The following is a 21,075-nucleotide window of genomic DNA, read 5'->3' as shown; positions in this document are numbered from 1 at the left end:
ACATCTGTTTAAACTTACATTCAAAGCATAACTTTATTTTAAGTAGAATGTTTTTTTAATTGTTAACTAGGCGAATTTATTACTTGCTATACTTTTAAAGTAAGTATAGCAAGTAATTGGCTGAACCGCTGATACCGAGCCGATGATATAATTGAAACATATAATAAGTACTTATTCATAAAACAATTTAAATTGAATAATAAGGAAAAACTTCTCATGTCCATTTAAGGAAAGTATAAGAAATAACGAAAATAAACCAAACAATTGAAACTGAAACCTATATTACCAAAGTTGAAAATATTTGTGTATGTAATATATGAGTCCATAAAAATAAAGAATAACGTAAATACACCCAAAAAATTTGTTTTTAACACAACCTACACTGCTAACCAAGCATAGTAAAATATGGATATAACTGTTAATCATAGCACCTCCGGATACTAAGCAGATTTAAAAATAACTGATCACTTTAACTTTCCCATAAACTGACAATACTAGTAGTAAAATAAAATAAAATTATCTGCAGTTTAAAACAAAACACATTCATAAAAGCAACCGTCGAATGTAGAACCTCCTATTTTTAAATAACCACGCACACAACGAAATACATTTTACGACACAGTAGCATTATAATATCATATTAGGGTATATAGTCGTACCTACTGCTTGAAAAAATTACATACCAACACCATAACAAGCGTTAAATCTAGAGCCTGCTATTGTTTTTAGCAGTCTGTTAAGCACTTTAAAGCTTTCACAATGATAATATTATAACGGTCTTGATAGTCGTGTCGTATAAAAACACGAGAATCTATCATTGGTGCGCCGCGTATGACCGATAGGGTACCACTAAGATGCATTGCAAGATCATAACAAGCGCTACAATCATATACAATGACTGAAAGACAAAAGCATACGACGGTTGTGACGTCACCGTCCATCGTTATTATATCATAATAGACCGGTCAATCCAAACAAATGGAACTGTTTGTTTTTTATTCCAATAGCAGACTCATAATATTCGCTATTGACATGGGTTTTCATGTATTTCATCAATAATGTACGGTGAATACGACCAAAAACTTAGCAGTTAAACGCGTTAAAATATTATTGCTAATTAAACGAAGATGGCAACACAAATTAGCGTGTCTTCATGTTATAGAAACTCTCTCACGAAACATTTGTACACGGAACACAAAAACATTAGAGACAAAATCTGTAAGCGCCCTTTTTAAAATTAATATTATTTATTTAGTTTTTCCATAATTTCATTTATTTTTAAAATTATTTTCAAGAATAGTTTGTTTAATTAACATTTTATTCGTAGGGTTGCTATACTCATTGATGATTTTTTTAAAGACGGCAGCACATTTACAAAAATAACGGGATGTCATATTATTTTACCAAATTACGTTTATGCAAGTAGTAAGTAAGTAAAAGTTGATTCTGTACATAAACCTAAGAGGCTTTGATCTGAGGGTTTTCCATCTCATTTGATCTCTACCGTAAAAAAAGTTTTTCATATGTAACTCGTACCTTCGCAAAATTTTCTTTAGACAGTTGAAAGGTAAACAAATCGCAGATGTTATCTCGCAGAAACGTAAACGTGCTATGCTTACCGCGAACCAAGAATAGAAACGTCTTTCTAGTGAAAATTCATGAAGAACTTTTTTTACTATTTTGTATGTATGCCTAGTATTGATGATGGATTTTGTATTTTTATCCTATGTTTTTTTACACGTATACTGCCCTGTACAAATAGTGACAGCTGAAGATCGCTTATTTAGATACGGTCATACTCATTCCTTTTAAATGTTCATCTTAAGTTACGACACCAATTCAGCGGTGCACAATATTTAGGGAACTCTTTAACTGATACTTGACATTTGAAAATATATTAATTAGGTTTTTTTTACTAACCTTAAATCCATACGAAAAATGAAAAATATGATAATACAAACACAAAATACTTATACCTCGTGGCAAGAATCATAGACAAGTTAGGTTATTTGAGTTGACTAGGAATCTACTTTTATTATGCGCTACTTACTTCGGCATGGCATTGTTCGTCATTAGGGAATACAGGCATAAGTTAACTTGAATAATATTTAATTTATTTCGTATCTTCTGCGTAGCAACTGAATGCACTAAGCCTACCTACTGTGTGAGAACATCGTTCTAACTAATTAGTTTCGTACTAATCTTTTTATCAACATTGGAGACCATCTAATTACTTTCTACGAAGTGAACAAAAGATGCCTAAGATAGTATTACACTATCTTTATTTAGCAAAATTTTTTGAAAACTAAATGACTTTATTTTTATTCCTCTAATTTATATAAAATACCAAAGTAAAATAATAATAAATTTTTGTACTTTCCTAACTAAAGAACGGAAATATTCAAATTAATCTCAGGACAAAATTTATTTTTGAGTATATACCATATTTCTTTATACAAACATTTTATTGTTATCAGGTGCAAAAAAAACTGTGGCATTCCAAAAACTTTGTAAAATTGAACTGGAAAAAGCTAGGCAACCTACGCTAAAGGATGTTTTATTCAACTGTCATTGATGCTAATTCTGTTGTACGTAAATCCCTAAGCTAAACTAAATTGACATGTCTAAAGTTAGGCTTCTATCCAACCGCCAAAATGGCCTCCAACAGAAGCCGATGGAGACAGTTTACCAACGTGAAGTTAAGATCTCACCAGGACCACGATCTTCAGTGCTGAACGACCAGAGAGAGAGAAAATTAGTGCTATCCCTTTCCACGTTAATAATAGTGAGAAGGAAAGCATTACCTACTTTTAGAGCTGTCAATATTGTAGCGATACTCTAATCTTTTTGTATACTACAAAATTGACACTGTTATGTTGTAAAGATACCAAAAATTCCAGAATCATTGTTGAGTTAGTTTATATTTTACACAATTAATTATTGGAATAGCATGCTAATGCTTCGTGTATTTGTGCATTTCCCGTACAAGCAATAATAAATAAAGTTTAGGAGGTGCGTCAAAGCGATCGGATAGGAAATAACAAGCAAACATACAAATGTAAAACGTCTAGGTTTCGTATTTAATTATAAACAAATAACTATTTTCAGCTCATAGACCAGTATTGACGCATTTTGTAAGGTTTGCTTACCAGTGGATAATATAAGAGAGAAATATTTTTCGCTTATTCCAGAAATTTTGATCAGCTAGTATTTTTTCTTTGGATAGAAAAATAATATTTTATTTTGAAGAACGCTCACGTACTATTTTTCATTCAATAATAGACGAATGTGCGCAGTGGGCAGCGACTCTGCTTTCTAAGTTCAAGGCCGTGGGTTCGATTCTCACCACTGTAAAATGTTTGTGTGATGAACATGATTGTTTTTCAATTATTATGTAATTATAAAGTATTTATGTAATTATAAAAAATTAAACTCAGAAGACAAGCTGTGTGGGCGATTTATGTATAGTCGTAGTATATTTATTTTTATTATATTTATTTATTTTTATTATTTACAATAATTTGACGGCAATTTATTTCGACTTTAGTACCGATTTCTCAGAATCTCTTATTTACACTAATTTATATATTTAAGTTATATCAAATTGTGTTTTTATAAATGGTTAGATTAGCTTAGGCGATAGCTATGATATTGCATTGGTATATTTCTCATTATTTTTCTTTGCCGCGACTTGATAGTTACAGTGTACAGAAGCTATATATCTTTCAGAGGATCACAAGTACGCTGAACAAAGACCTCAGGCATAACCGGGTCAATGGTACGTGATTATTTTAAATGTACACTGCAACATCTGGCTAAACTCACGTTTATTCAAGCGAATTTAACCATTATTTGCTATGCCTTTGGGAATACAATCGTATACAAAGTTTTATGCGCCCAAGAATTGTGGTGAGGTGTCATAATTTTCAAGGTTCTTTGGCCGGATATACTGTAATTAAAGCTTAAAATTTAGACATTAAGCTGTTTCATATGGCTTTGAATTAAGCTAAATAGTGATTTATATGAATTTCGTTATATTTAAGATGGGATATAAACAAACTAAACCCACTTTTATCTGTTATAACTTATAGTTATGGTCTCCGCAACACATGCCACCTAGCATGGAACTGATGGCAAAGAAAAACCAGGTTGTCATTTTTTTATTCGGTTAAATGGATGGAAAATATTCCGTTTATAAACTAAAGCAACGAATACCATGAGTAATTACTAAATTCATGTTTAAAATTAATTTATTGAAAAGTAATACTTCTTTTGGCGCGTTGGGGAAAAATTATGAGAGCAAATTTTTAAGATGCGCGCGCACATCGTCACAATAAAACGATTATTAATATTCCTTGAATTATATTTATTATGTCCATTTCTTTAATTATTTAGAAATATTTTTTGTGTTATTTGACGATATAAAAAACTTTATTTGACTAGATAATGCGTTATAATACAACTTTAAATGTAACATATACCATTTTTTCTATAGTTATAGTCGTTTTGTCAACAAACATAGAATAAGGCGAAAGATACAATTTTTGAAACGATTTTGATCTTGTTACGCCAAAGACGAATAACTTCTAACGCGTCTACATAAGTACACACAACTTTTTTTAAGTAGGCTTACTATATATGAACCTTTGAAACGTCAAGTCAGTCTATTAATAGTGACTCTACCACCGGTTCGGACGGCAGATACCGCGAAGAAGCCGGCAAGAAACTCAGCCGTTACTCGTTTCCAACATCATTTTACAGTTACACTAGCCTTAATAAAGTCAAAGTCAAAAATATCTTTATTCAAGTAGGCCCACAGGTGGCACTTTTGATGTGTACATAAGAATTACACGGTAGAGAGATGATGGCGATAACCACATTCGTAAACTTAAAACTAAAGCTACGAGGGTTCCAAACGCGTCCCGGTCTAAGAAGAAGCCCACAACAAACTTAGCCGGGTGTTTTTTTTTTTTTTTTGTTATCGCCATCTCACAATGTCATTAAATCCAACAGTGATTTTTTATTAAACCATCCTCATCTATTTTAACCCACGATATTTGGAGCACTTCAATAATAATTTTCAATCAGTTCATCGCACTTGGCAGGTGTTGCCATTGTGAGTAGCTCGTAGTGACGAATTCTACAACCGGGAACGTATATAATGCTCTGATTGTAGGCCAAAGACCCCTTGCATATCGTGAATCGTGATGCCAAGAATACACTTTCTAAACTATTCTTTAAATAATACACTGCACTTCACTTAACACATCCATCGGTGTAACTAACGTCAACGTTAACCTACTACGACGGTTGATTGAAAACTCTCTCATAACCCCTTCACCAGTATAAAGTGGTCTTTACCTATGTTTTTACTCAAATATGAGGTCCGTTTTAATATCATTGTCCAAGATATTGAGTCTAAAGATTTGTGAATGCAGTGATAAATAATTTTATGAATAATATACATAAATACTTATAATAAACATGTAAACACCCAGACACTGAAACACATTCATGTTCATCACACAAACATTTTCCAGTTGTGCGAAAGCGATTTAGTGTTCCGGTGTGATTTCGCGTAGAAACCTATAACGGGTATGACTACCATACTCCCTAACAGATTAATCCGCTACCAGCTTAGACTGCATCATCACTTACTACCAGATGAAATTACAGTCAAGGCTAACTTGGAGTTGAATAAAAAAAAACATGTTGGTACATGTCCGCTGCTAGACTTGATTCTTGTCTCTTGTATGTAATTCCATACTAGTGCATGATCTGCTTCTTTTGTTCATTCTTACAACCTAAGACCACGCAGGGCAGGTGGATTCGATATCAAGATAGACTGATTGCACCTTAAGCTCCATTATCATATATCCTGCACCATTTGATCTTCCTAAAACACCTACGAAATATCGTGCTCGGACTTACACCTTGTACTCCTTTGTATACGTAGAAACATTATCGACGTTTGACTCTTACTTAACATTGTTAGAGAGTCAATAGATGGTCCAGAATTACTCAATAAGTCACATTCTATTGTACTTTCACGTTTACCTAGGCATAAAAAGATTCTGCACATATACCTTTAACTAAAACTAAGAACAGATTTAATTGTTTTGTAATCCGTGTTTCTCGCCTTCTTAGTTCTGTTTATAATGACCCAGAAATTGATTTATTTTATATGTAATATGAATAGTGTACGTCGCAACCTATTAGATAAACTGTTGCATGTTAGATAAACTTAATTTTTAGTTAATATTTACTGCATTTTTGCTGGGTTCTACCCCTTGTTTATATATAACTTATCTGTGGAAACCTGTTTTTAGTTTAAGTCAACCAATTTTTTAACTATTTAGTAATACATCTATTGGTTATCCAATTGATGTATCATCATAGCCTAGATTATTAATGAGAAGGGGCTCCACGATCATGTAATGGTAACTAAATAATAGAATTCACCTTTCCTACCTTCCCATACCATTTGGTATCTACACAAATAATAACTCGTTGTAATACATTTTCTTTAGTGGAAAAGCACGTGACGACATTTCCCAAGCGTCGAAAGCGAGCGCAAATCTTAAAATAGAGCCACCTGACTGCTATCGCTTATTTCCAAACAGTTACTTCAAAGAGTTTAAATCACAGTATTAAAATGTGAGTAGGTCAGTATGACTAATCATCCCATCAGATGAACGTCCATTGGTGGGACTTAAGATTCTTGTAGGAATTCCTACTCCATGGATATTAAAATCGTAGATATACAACTTCTTCTTTTGCGTCCAGAAACTAGCATGGTATCGTAACTATTGTTACAAAATTTGACCATAATTAATTTAAATTATAAGTTTGAACATCTTCTAATGTCAAAGACTATACTTCTATTATCACAGATTTTACCAAGGCAGTGACGATTTCAAACGATTCCTATTCATCCTTAATATTAGAAATTTGCAAAAATCAAAAAAAAAAAGAAAAGGCAAAATTTAGTTTCTTTGTTGGTTTGTCCTCCCTTAACGCCCTATCCAAGCATCCTATCAATTCATTTATGTCATAGAATTAGTTTAAAGGACAGAAATAACATAAGCTACTTTTAAAAGTTCTTATATTTACACCAAATATATTCCTGCCTTCACTACGAAGTAAACAAACGACTTATTTACCGCGGGTAACACTGTAGGGCGCAGTTAGTTGAAGAGGCCAAGAGGCAATGTATTATCAATTCTGAAGAAGGTTTGTATCTTTGTCTATCTGAGTTTGAGACTGCCGCGCATGCTCCGCAATATTTTCGTAGTTTTTATACAAAGATATAATATTATCCGTGATACATCTAAAGCGGGTGTAATTTTGCAAAAGAAAAACAAAATTGTTTCTCCGAACGCGATTTTAACGCCTCGGGCATCCATTAAATATGCGATGCATGGGCAAATTACTCGCATATCGACGCTTTACATCTTCATGACGTAGTTTTACAACCTACGATAATTTTATTTGAACTTAGTAAGTTTATTGATTCGATGACAAATATGATATTAAGGTCCTAATTCGCAAGGCCGGACGTAAAATAGACCCATCTGCTATGTGTTTGTTGATACCTAAGAGACCCGTTATATCATGATAAGCGATAAGGCCGCCTTTTAAATTCTTCTTCCATCATTGTATTTGTATTTTTATTTTATTTCCCTAACTTCATAGTGGTATACAAATAAAGAGTATTAATAAAATAAATAAATCATGGTTCATTCAAACACCCGGAGCCTTTGTACCGGATCCATCAAAATGCGCTAAATAGTAGTAAATGCACTGGTAACTTCAATGTAATCTTACCAGATTACCAACGACACCCAGATTGACTTCTCGGCAACCCAAGATAAGAATAACTTGGCGAAATATGGTTACGAGAGCCGACCCCAATCAATACGCTGATTATGATTGTAGCATATTAGCTTAAGGAAGGCTGTGAAAAGGTTTCCCAAAAAGACCATGGCAGTAACCACATCAAAAACCTTTCCATTGCAATATCATCACCGTGCATCGATACGCAAAAGACATTTTAAACAGCAAGCTCACAAGATTAGTTGGTTTTTCCTGTGAAAATGCTGAAGACGTTACGACAAATCGTAAAGTATAAAAGCTCTATATTTTAATCGAACTCTCATTACCGGCCGATCGGGAACTCCATAGTAATGAGGCGCGACGCGCTGTCAAACGAGTGATGTCGATTAATGGACATAAAACCGATGGCTTCTCTAATCATAGAGTTATCGCTCTTAAGATAATTGCTGTAGGGGCTATATTTGTAATAACTATAATATTTAAAGGTGACGTTTACGGCATTATAATTTCTAGTGATAGTAATTTAGATTGTGGCATTATAGATTTAAATTTAATAGAAATAGCAGACGAAATTAATCATAAGAAATTATACGAAATAGACGTGCATAATTATACAGTTGGAAAACAATTATAAATAATCAAGCTATTAAATATCTTAAAGAAGAAAAAAGTGACTTTATAATTCATTAAAATGAAAACTTGTAATGTATACATGTTACGCCAACGTACAAAAAGATGATTGCCTGTAATGACATTATAATTATCTCAATTTTGTGATCATTGAAAAAGCATGTTTAATTATGAGAGGTATAAATTCCGATGATGTGCACACGTTTTATAAGTGGGTGTATAGAACCATAAAATACACTTATGAAATATGAATATGATATGATATGGATAAAGTAAACTTCAAACATTAAATTTGAAACAGTATTATTACAGATGTTTTATACCGATAAAAACTCTTTTGAAAAAATGTTTTTATAGGCAAATAAAATGTTATTAAATAGACCAGAAGGTTTGGTATGCTCTTCCGGCGTCGGTGTTTCCTACCACATAAAATCTGAATGCTTTCAAGGCAAAAGTGAATTTGAAGTGAGGCATTTTCTAGGCAAGTGCACCCCAACTTAGAATGCACCATTGCCTATCTGGCATGATAGTCACTAAGCGCTAACTTATCTGGTATAAAAAAAATAGATAACCTTTTATTTGGGATCAAGAGATCCAACATAAAAATATGTAACGTAATTATTAATTTTAGCACCATGCAACTTAACTTGATTAGTATGATTCTTTCTACCAGCGTAAATTCTATAACTATTGCAATATAGAAAACTATTTCAGTTAGTGCTATTTTCATTATAACCCAAACATTAATTAATAAAAAAAAAATTACCATTAAAATTTTAAAATCACTTTGTAACACTGATATTTTAAATCAAATATTTCTCCGTCATAAAGAACTTTGTGGAGGAATCTCTGAGAAAGTAAATAAATGTAATCTGAATAATAAATTAAAAAACAAAATACTTCACGCGAAACTACAGCACTGCATTATTCCAATCTAAATTAACAACATAAAATTTATGTACGACGTTTGCAACAATGAACAATTACTAAACAATTGTAGGTACATTCCAATAAAACTTTTATTGCCAATAAATTCACCGCAAGACGTCACATCAGCAAATTGTACTGCTCATGCTGAGAAAGACGATATCCAATTGAAAAGAGTTTCACATTTATGACTTGGCATTCACTATCAATAAGTTGCTAAGTAAGGAAATATCATTACTTAGGTTCAGCATCTAATAGCATCCAAACAAAACAAAACAAAGAGGTAACGACGAGTTTGTTTTTAAATTATGAATTCTCGAGCACTAGAGTGAGCAGCCATTACTATTTATGGATGTAAGCATCATATATGCCTCGTATTTAGGCCTATTTTAATAAAGAACTAGGATGATCAAGCTTTTCCCGATTTTTTTTTGATAAATCATAAATAGGGAGCAAAAAATACGGGGACAAAATAATCATATGGACTTGAACCACGGTCTCGTTTATTTTTTTTAAAAGGGATAAATAATAATTTGGGCTCGAACCGGGGTCTTCTTTATTCAAGATCGCCCGAATTTACACCTGAGCTGAAATTTATCTTGTTATATAATTATATAATAATATAATGCTATTGCATTGTAGCAGTTTTTCGCATAGCAACGCATCGCTGCGCCCCGCACCGCACGGCCGCGGGTCGCATTCGTTAGAGCCGTTTTTTCAGATTATGCACACAGATAAATATATATATAAAATAATTGCTCGAGTATATCTATTATATATTAGATGATCTAATGTGTAGATGTGCGTGCCGTCTATCGAACTGGAATTGTTTTGAGCACCTCAGGAGATGTTGACTTAACAATGAAGAATTGGGAATCTATCTAGGAATCCAGCATGCCTGAGAGTTCTCCATAATGTTCTCAAACGCAAGCGTGGTTGGTAATAGAAGTACTAGCTTATTATTAGGCTAATACTCGGCTTGGCTGATTCCATAAATTAATTAGTTTAAGTTACGTGAAAATTAAACTCTAGCGTAACATTTTCAAACTTTGCAAGTACTAATATACCTACATCATAAGTTTCCAAGAAAGTTGAACAACATTTAGACTTATTTTCTTTTGCTGAGTAAAAAGTTAGTGGCTACTATTAATGCCACCAAGTTTCCAATAAGAGCCCAAAGTAGTGAATAATTTCTCAGATACAAGAATATTAGAGAGAGTCCTGTTCTCCTCTCCTTTCGTGTCGTACCAGGTGTTCATTGTATGCCCAGTGGGCTAACATTGTTATTTGCATCCACGTGTCCACACTTCTCCATAAGCTATTTTTAAATTAACTATTCGAAGCATTATATTAACGCCGTCTAGGAAAATCAATGTATGGAATATAAAAAGTAGTTCAATATTATATAAAAAAAATCCCAAACTGTAGTCAAAAGACCTAAGTTTTATTTATATTATAATTACTTAAAAAAAACAATAATACTTGATTGGATGTAAATAACTAAACTCGAAGGATCTTTAAGTAAACGAATCACAGATTATCTGACGTAGCTCAATGAAATGCAAAACTAAAGATGCAATGTGTACAGCTAACTTCAAGCAAGACGCCAGGTGTCATTCTAAAAATTAGAGTCTCGTAAATATTGGATAGAAGCAGGCGTTACTTTGCGGAAATCCATGATATATTATGGAAATTAAGCTTGATTTGCTATACTGCGCGAAAACCAAGAGAGTCTATTTGGTGTAATTTAAAGTTTAAAGGTTTTAATTACACCACACAGATTCTCCTGCTTCTCGGAGTATAACAAATTAAGCTTAATTTTCATAATAGTGACTCGTAACTTGCATAAAGCATTTACACATAAGATTATTTGTAAATGCTTTATGCAAGTTACGAAGTTTTATAAACATAAGATTTATCAGACGTAGTTTTACGATAATCGTCTTACGATTAGCGTTCCAATTGCGAGGTAATAAACTCCTATGATGAATTATGGTCTCCATTGATTATCATTCCGCATTCCTCACTTGTGAGATTTATTAGTTGATTGAATTTTGTCAGTCATAGGCCGAGACCTAGAGCCAGACACCAGAATACTCCACTGCTATGTCTGGCCGGTAGGTTTTTATGGTAGCGGGGCTTGAACTCTCAAAGCTTGTACTCAGAATCTTCTCGAAGCATTTCAGATATGGTGCTACGGTAGAATGCTCCGCATTAGCTGGACACAGAAAGTTACCAACGTGAGAGTACTCCAGCGCGTCGCCAGAAGCCAGTAGTTACTGCAAATCATAAAAAGGGAAAAGTGGAATATCGGGGCCACGTCCTTAGAAATGAGCGATACCAACTGCTCTAGCTCATAATGATGCGCAAGGTAGAGGGCAAAAGAGGCGTTGGAAGAAGAAAGAACTTTTAGAAGAAGAAGATTACGCAACTTCCGTGAATGGACGTATATCGTTAGCGTGGAAACATTGTTTCGACTGGCGCAAGACCGCGAGAAGTTGGCTAAGCTGACGGCAAACCTCCAGTAGTGGAGAGGCACAAAAAGACAAAGAGTCATAGACTAACAAAACATTACGGGTTGTGTAGTTAGGCCCGGGATATGTAGAGTAAATTGAGCCTTAGCTAGGATAGCCTTCCCACTAGCACTGGAGTAGCGTCGACAAGCTATACTCCTCTTTCTCTTTCCTAAGAGAGAAGAGGTTTGGACCCAGTAGTCATACATTAAAAGGCTGGGAATTAAGCGAGAATACGAGTAATAATAAAGAAGTTTGGAAACGATTAAAATTAGTACAAAAATAATGTTACGATATATTATGTTCACAAAATAAGGGTTTATTGACACGGATAAGGCAGAGCTTCGTATTCACGTCAATAAAGAAAACTTTCTACCGCAAACCGAAGTCACGAAATGTTAGAAGTAAAGTTATTCTTGCGGTTCACATTTCTCTCTCTCTATAGAGTTTGTATGTAGAATCCGGGAAAAACGATAGTTATTCATCTGTATCATATATCAACCCTTTAACGACCGATAGGGCACGGGTCTCCTCCAATAATGACAAGGGTCTCCTCCACCCACGTAGACCAAGTGTGAATTGGTACACTTCACACGCTCTTGAGACTTGAGAACATTATGGAGAGCTCTCAGGCATGCAGATTTCCTCACGATATTTTCCGTCACCGTTAAAGCAACCGATATATAATTGCTTATATATAAAACCATATAACTTCGAAAAGTAAGAGTGGTGCTGTAAATCTAGTGATGTGACTAAACTCGGTCCCCCGAAAGGGAAGCGTTACCCACTACTTTTTTGTTTTTATTTTTTAATAAATATATTGTTGGAGAAATCGTCAAAACACGTTATCGTGGAGGGGACAACGCGTAGTGGTGGTGTTAGAGACTATAAAAGGCGGTGCGCGCTTCATTCGAGAGAATCTTCGGGTACCGTCAACTAATTTAAGGGGGACCCCTGTCCGTTTGGAAAGTCAACCAGCTCATTTTTGTTTTTGTTGTAAATTAGATTTATGAATTGAATTTCTTTAAATTAGTAATCTGTTGAGTGTTTTATTAGTTCTGTGTAAACTCTTGCTTCTATTAAACATATATGTGTGTGTAGTCACGATTGTTTTTTTTAATTAAGATTTTACCTCTGGTTCCTTAAAATATTAATTACGACATTACCCATTGTATTTAAGTAAGCGTAGCTGTTAGTTAGTATGTTATTGGTATAAAGATAACTGATGAATTACTTTTAGGAATAATATACATCACCATATAAACCCATTACCGGCCCACTACAGGACACGGGTCTCTTCCCCCAATGAGAAGGGGTTAAGGCCGTAGTCCACCACGCTGACCCAGTGCGGATTGGCCCAAACACCTTTGAAAACATTATGGAGAACTCTCAGGTTTTCTCACGATGTTTTCCTTCACCGTTGAAGCAAGTGATATTGCACGACTCATGATGCGAAGCATCAGAGAGTGCTTTACGATCGAAAAATTTTTTTCGCCTCATTTCGGCGGCTATTTTTATTATTATAGCCTTGTTAGTTCACGGAATCAAGATATTGTGCATACTATTGTCGAGATAATTTAATACAGATTAATTCCATACTTTTAAAAAATTGATTTACTGCAATAGAATTGGAAAAAATCACCAAAATAGGTCAAAAAAATTTTTTTTTCAATATTTGATAATTAAATGAGTCGTGCACTTTTTTTTAATAACTAAAAACGCACAAAACTTTGAAAAGTTAAAGGTTCTGGGATTCGAACTCGGCCCCCGAAAGTTAAATTGTGTTCCTACCCAATGGGTTTCAAGTATATAGTGCATTCATCACACAAACATTTTTCTAGTTGTGGGAATCGAAACCAAAGCCTTGGTCTTCGCCCACTAAACCAATCGGCAGTTCGATTATTATATAATATCAGGTCATTGCAATGATGCAACGACCTTCATCAGTAGTGGCATCTCAAGAACAAGTGGTTATACAACATTTGAAGAAGTAATAGAACGATCTTCCACCTCTAACGACCACCCAGGCTAGTGACAGTACTAGGAGTGTAGACCAATCATCTCATCAGGCCCCATCACGTTCAGTCACGCACGTGTCCTATGCAATGCATCCGGAAGGCATAACTTTGTGCAATGGGACAATTGTATTCCTTGAAGTAGGGATGCCATCTGACTAACCGCTGAATCAGGACTACGCATTTATAAGGTCTTAATATTACATGAACACAGACACATTAATTTAATCCCGATGAAGTTTGTCGTGGCTTCTTTGACCAGGGCGCCTGGTCGAACAGATTTAGTTTTAAGTTAACGAATGTAGTTTTTACCATCGCCTTACAATAATGGTAACATATATGTATGAACGCTTCATAAGTGCTTGTGCCCCTGCATGAATATTAATTTCAATGACTTGTATATTATAAATAAAATAAATAAATATACGAGTACTACGACAATACACGCATTGCCATCTAGCCCTAAAGTAATAAGATGACATATGAATACTTTTATGAATACACATACACAGAAAAACATTTATGTTCATCACACACACATTTTTCAGTTGTGGGAATCGAACCCACGGACTTGGACTCAGAAAGCAGGGTCGCTGCCAACTGCGCCAGTCGGCCGTCAAATAAAATTGTAAATCGGTTCAGACTTTATATTCCTTTGGTATTAAATGTACGATATTAGTATTTCTTATTTCAGAATTCTGGATAGCTTTTCACTAAAGCTAGTGTTACTATGAGGCTATAACAGATCAGAGAAAGCGTTTAAAATTTCATAAATGGATATTTTTCAATTGCTTATTTCTTTTTTTAGTTTAGTCATTTCCCGCTTTGAGTCGTGGATTTACATAAAATTGGTCACTAAAAAGTAATTTTCGCCGTTTAAGTTTATAACCTTGGTTGGAATTTCATCTGGTGGTAAGTATGGTGTAGTCTAAGGTAACGGACTGACCAGCAAGGGCTATGGCAGTTATGCTATATACATACCCCAAATCCTTTTTACGTGGCATTGTACCAGAACACATTATTTGGCGACACGCTTTTGGGGTAGAGATAATTTTAATAATATAAATTAAAACGAACATCTTAATATATATAAATCTCCTGTCACGATGTTTGTCCGCGATGGACTCCTAAACTACTTAACTGATTTTTAATTAAATTGGCACAACGTGAGCAGTCTGGTCCAACTTAAGAGATAGGATAGCTTAGGTCTTTAATTATAAAATTCAAAATTCATTTATTTCAAGTAGGCCTAATATAAGCACTTTATAGTCGCAATTTTATTTTATTGCAAAATATTTGTCTATGATTAATTGACAGTCACAACTCACATGTTATATATAAATACTACTATACTCATTTAAGGCTTAGCGATACTGAATATTTTAAAAACAAAATCAAACGCAGACGAAGTCGCGGGAAACAGCTAGTAACTTATAAAAATTAAAGGTGCCTGCCAGGATTCAAACTCGGCCCTCCGAAAGTGAAGTCGAAGTTCTACAAACTGGGCTATCATCGCTTCTCAAGCAATATAATAAGAAATAAGAGACGATTAATCACAACCAATTCTAAATTATGAATTGATGGAAGTAATCTTTAAGGAAATAATTTAGCGAAACAATACAGCATGGCATTTACAGTAGGTATTCGGAATAACGAGCGGCTGCCTACTGGATTTAATTAAAACACTTGAAGCATTAACAATAAAATAAATACGAGGCTCCTTAATAAAACAGTTAAACCTCTACTCGTGAAACTGTAGCCTTTCTTTGGGGTCAAATTTGAAGTCAGGGCAATCACAAATTATATTTCCCATTCCACTTCATATTGTTTTATGTGAACGCATTGCGCAGATTGAAAGCGTCTTCATCATCGTAATAACGTCCCACTGCTACTCACAGGTCTCCTCTCTAATAGGAGAATTTTCTTGGGCTTTTTATTATTATCATCACCTGTTAGTGATGACACATGGGACTCACAAAAAACTTGCTCTCTGAGGTGCGGAGAAAACGAAAGTTTCCAAACTCCAGAAGGGGAAAAAGAAAATGCGGAACTTAAACATTCCTAAAATTTACCACTACGTCAACAAGACCGTTGTTGTCACTAAACACAAGTGACACAAGAGCGTAACGTGTTGAAGTAAATACAATAGTTTTAGCTTTAGTAGTAGTAGCAGTAGCGCTTTTGTGACGGAGACCGGGGAAGTACTACCAGTATGCTTCTTACTGCCGCTAAGCAGCATTGTTCCGGTCTGAAGGGCTGGTTGTCGGTATTATTACATTATGAAAATTAAGCTTAATTTGCTATACTCCGCGAACAGCAGCAGAATCTTTATGGTGTAATTTATAATTACTTCAATCCGTATACTCCACACCAAACCTCGGCAATGTACCCTCTACGCACGTTTCGCTCCGAAACCGGAGCATCCTCAGGGGATGTTGACTTTACAATGAATAATTATTGTTAAGACTTACCGTACTTAGTACTTAACCTGTGCTTCACTTTATTTATTTATTTCATTATTTTTATTTATATATTTAGTTTGCCGTATCGTGACTCGGGTCTCAGCTGAACATCAGCGGCATGCATGATCTTAGGTACAATGCATGGCAAATGCTGAGCTGTACACCCTGTCTGGTGTTATACACAGACAGAATAATTAAGCTACATCATATTATAGCGTGAAAAGTAATAGGCTTCTATTCCTCAAAATACTGAAGCCTATAAAAAAAACAACTGAACTATTTCGCTCTTTATCGTGACCACAAGATACGGGATCCGCACATACAGACACACGGACGTCCAAGACTATCTAAATAATAAAAAGAGATTTAAAAATATCATGAGTGTTAAAAATAGTGTTTTTTCGCAACATTTGTCTATTTATATTCACTTATAAAAGCAATAAAGAATAAAAAAGTGACATTTTAAGTTGGAGAATCACTCGGTGTGCGTAAACTGACAGTAATACCCACCTCAACCCTTCGCTTATGAGGCGTGCAATACTTAAGGGTGGGCTTTTTAGAACTCTTACAATACCTATCCTTAATTTTTTAAGAACTCCATGTGCGCCAAAATTTACAACAAAATCCCGGAACATATAAAAGAAAAAGAAAGTATAAACTTGTTTAAAAAATCCTTAAAACATTACTTGCTGGAGAAAGCTTATTATAAAATAAATGACTTCCTAAATGAGAATATTTAATATTGACAATAAAAAGTCCGCCTCTCAATCTGGTTACAGCGCCCTCACGGGGTTCCATTTCAAATGTAAACATTAGGCTGACATTCTTTTTGAAAAATATAACAATTATGTAATCTTTATGACATTGTAATGGACTTGTAATTGAATAAATAAATAAACTCGCACGCCACTGTTAACACCAATTCCTTAGGTTGATGGACATTTTGCAGAATGTGTTCCTTGCATTTCCTGCGAAGTGTTTCTCTGTTATAGGCGATAGTTTTCCACCTGCCATCCGGTTGATCATCTGTTTGGTCCGTCAAATATTACTTTTAAAAAAAAGTAGAAAAAACCTGATACCCAGCATTTGCTTCCCCGATTGAATTAATAAGGATGATCATCACAATAACCCATTACCGTCCCACAAAAGAGAACGGGTCTCCTCCCATAACAAGAAAGGGTTAAAGCCGTAGTCCACCACGCTGGCCCAGTGCGGATTAGTGGATTATAAGGCTATGACTAACCTAAAATGGACGAAATAGAAAAATAGAACAGGAAAATCCTGACGGATGGAAACCCTGTGAAAGGGTAACGTGACTTACCGCTCACGTGTTCGACAGGTCCCAGGAAACGTGAGGATCGTTTCTGGAACGTTTTTCCTTGTGCGAGAGCGGCACCGCGACCCTACCACGCGACCATGATCCACACGACCCCGATGTGCCACGCGACTTTATCCCACGAGACCTTGTGCAAAGTACGTTTATTGAAACCAATAAAATCGTAGTACTCAGGTTTAAAGAATTATTTTGATCGGTTACTCGAATACTATACAATAAATAATTGATTAACTGAACAGTTACAAATTATGAAATGGATTTTTAAATTTTTTCTTTAATACAATAATTAAATACTTTTGGGGAAATTTTATAAAGAAGAAGGTTTTAATTTCTTACTACTTACATTACGTCGAATAGATAAAATTAAATCTAGATATTTGAGTTCAAAATTTAACTTGTCCTCCATCATTGCAAATAATAAAGAAGCTACGACTAAAACGAACTTTTATGCAATTCTTTAGTAGTCTTTACAATTATGTCCATTTCACCATGCATGCTATCCAAGTTTCCAAAAAATCATCAGTGGTCAAAAACAAAATCAGTCAAAAATATATTTATTCAAGTAGGCCCATAGGTGGCACTTTTGATGCGTACATAAGAATTACACGGTAGTGAGATGATGGCGATAACCACATTCGTTAACTTAAAACTAAAGCTACGAGGGTTCCAAACGCGTCCTGGTCTAAGAAGAAGCCACAACAAACTTAGCCGGGTGTTTTTCTTTTTTTTTTTTATCACCATCTCACAATGTCATTTAAAATTATTAGAAGAGCAACCTGGTTAGAGCAATAATTCACACCCAAGCTTTTTTATCGATTACGTAGTCCTTTATACTATAATAGGACTTTACTATAAGCTTACGTTTAATACAAACTTTGAACTTTTTAAGAGACATCTCCAAGATGTCAATGGGTAGTTTATTGTAGAATTGTATGCAATTACCTTTAAACGAATTATGTTAGACATTATACCATGAAAATATAACACATCTCCAGCGTTAGGGTTTAAAACAAGCTGCCATCAGGAAGAGTGGACCTCAAATACCAGGAACCCAGACCACAGGGTGTAGGTTTACTGACATTGACATTGGCTTGGCATAGCAGTACGTACCGTGTCAACCATATTGGCCCTTCGGTGTTATATGACAACCGCAAGTCTGCAACACGGGTAAACATTTCACCGGTCGTTGACTTTAATGCGGAAATTAATCTACTTTAACTCCCAATTACCAATTAGTTTATAGTACTTACTTTATTTATCGACTTACATTTATAGACTCGTCTTGCCCAAGAACGTATTTGAAAACACAAAATAAACTTTCTATCTTTCCCGCAATTTTTGTCTATTTATTTTCCAGCATATATATCAGAGCTATAAGCCACGCTAACTTTGTGAAATATTTTCTGTGAATCTCGCGGGAATCTTTTCCGACTTCTTTTGTAGGACTAGCTTGGCGGAACGTCTTTATCGTTAGGATAACTAGCCACGACGGAAGCCCTCCGGACCAGACCAGAGAAAATGCAGGTATTATAAATTCTCCAATTGCCCCTGCCCCGGGTCAAACTTGGGATCCCATTTATAAAACCAAGCGCCAAGGAGGTCGTCTACAAACAAAGAAAAAGAATAGATGTTTTACAATCCTTTGCGTACTCAGCCTATGTCTTCAGCACCGTCACAATTGACGCAAGCCTTTACGGAATGATGAACAGATTTGACGGGCACATTCACTGTCTCCCGCGCGTAAGGTCATCGCTCCGTCATTAAAATGATATAATTAGCTGCATTGATATAATCAGCTTGGAGTACATCCAGAGATCACTTGACGAGATGCGTATGCTTCGCAGCGTTTGAATAATGTTTATTATAATAAGGGTTACTGCTTTGTCTATGAAAATTTTAGCAAAAACTATATTTTTTTTTTTTTGAAGTTATACTTCTTTTGGCGCCATGGAGAAAAATGATGAGAGTGAATTTTTACGATGCGCGCGCACTCCGACACCTAAATTTTACATCGTAAAGTTAGTTTTAGGTGACATGAAAATCGATAACTATGTTCAAGTTGTATATTCTAGTATTGTTATATTTAGAAAACGTGTTTCGTAACAGAACAAACAGTGTGAATAAATAAATATTATTACGTTAATAAAACCTTTTTTATTTAAATAGCTTTTTGATTAATTTTAATATTTAGCGTTTATCACTACTGCATTTTAGTTATTTTTTTTCCATACGCCAAAGAAGTTTAACTTCTAACGCGTGTACATAAGTACACACACTCTTTTTTTTACCTTTAAATATATGAATATATTACTCGTATAAATATTTATCAGTTATCTTAGTACCCATCACTCAAGCTACGCTTACTTTGGAGCCAGGTGTGTATTATATATATTTATGTATATGTATTGAATAGCAAACAAAAATAAAAACCATCTTTATGCGAGTCACAGTTAAGAGAACGAGGGTAACGATAAAAAAACGATGTGCTTTTGGTCACGTACCTATACGAACCTCTAACACGGTTTCGCTTAATTCTTTTATTGATGGTTGTGAAACGTCAAAATTTATTACGGGATAGCGCGTGAATTCGTCTAAATAACAAGGAATTGTATATTACTCAAGTTAAGCAACTCAAAATAAACAACAGAGAAAAACAAAATTTTCACTTATTATTTATGGCCTATTGGATAACAAAATATTACGATTATGTAAGTATGTGAAATTCAAAACGATTGGCAATAAAACCGCCAGGTGTGCGGGACACGGTTACGTATCTCAATAAAAAAATAAATAAAATTATTTTCACCCATTCTTATTTGTTTCGCAATAAATCTATTTTTACGGCATACCCCTTATGAACTGCAATATGCTATAAAATTTCCACTATAAACTGCCGAGTGTGTGATATTCCAAAATGAAATAACTTCGGTACAGATATTGAAGGCAAATATTTATGGAAAACGTATATCCCTCCGCGCATGATTTTCATAACTTACAAATGTCTCAATTTTATCTGCTACAAGATGCCGTCTATGATGACTTCTTGTAGCAGATATACGAGTATCTAAGGTTTCAGGCAAACGCCCGTTGAAATCATATTACTATATTACTTTATATTTACTTTATTCATATTGAAATGAAAAAAATTGTGTTTGACGATTTATCATTCTTTCATGCAGCATCGGATCGACTTAATTGTTATATAGATTATTACATATATTAGATAGTTAGAGAGCGATTTTTATTCTGGGAAATATCACGGACCCGAGTTCCATTTGTTTTTATACCTCTACAAGTAAGCTCTTGCCAGCAATCTCAACTGGTAGTAAGTGATGATGCAGTCTAACATGGTGACG

General features: G+C 34.6%; 1 protein-coding gene across 2 annotated transcripts in view; it reads right to left on the bottom strand.

Moving 5' to 3' along the window:
* Nucleotides 1–21,075, bottom strand: part of LOC120626513 (facilitated trehalose transporter Tret1-like) — a 113,823-nt gene that overhangs the window by 40,433 nt on the left and 52,315 nt on the right. The window contains exon 1 of one of the 2 annotated variants that reach the window (XM_039894053.1): nucleotides 684–769. The exons of the other annotated variant lie outside the window; for it this stretch is intronic. The gene's annotated coding sequence lies outside the window, so the exon portion shown is untranslated. Of the gene's footprint in view, nucleotides 1–683; nucleotides 770–21,075 lie in introns of those variants that run through there. 2 annotated transcript variants of the gene reach the window in all.

This window comes from Pararge aegeria, chromosome 1, assembly GCF_905163445.1.
Source record: "Pararge aegeria chromosome 1, ilParAegt1.1, whole genome shotgun sequence".
NCBI classification, from domain to species: domain Eukaryota; kingdom Metazoa; phylum Arthropoda; class Insecta; order Lepidoptera; family Nymphalidae; genus Pararge; species Pararge aegeria.
The sequence above is the reverse complement of the archived record's forward strand: the minus strand, read 5'-3'. Positions and strand labels throughout refer to the sequence as shown.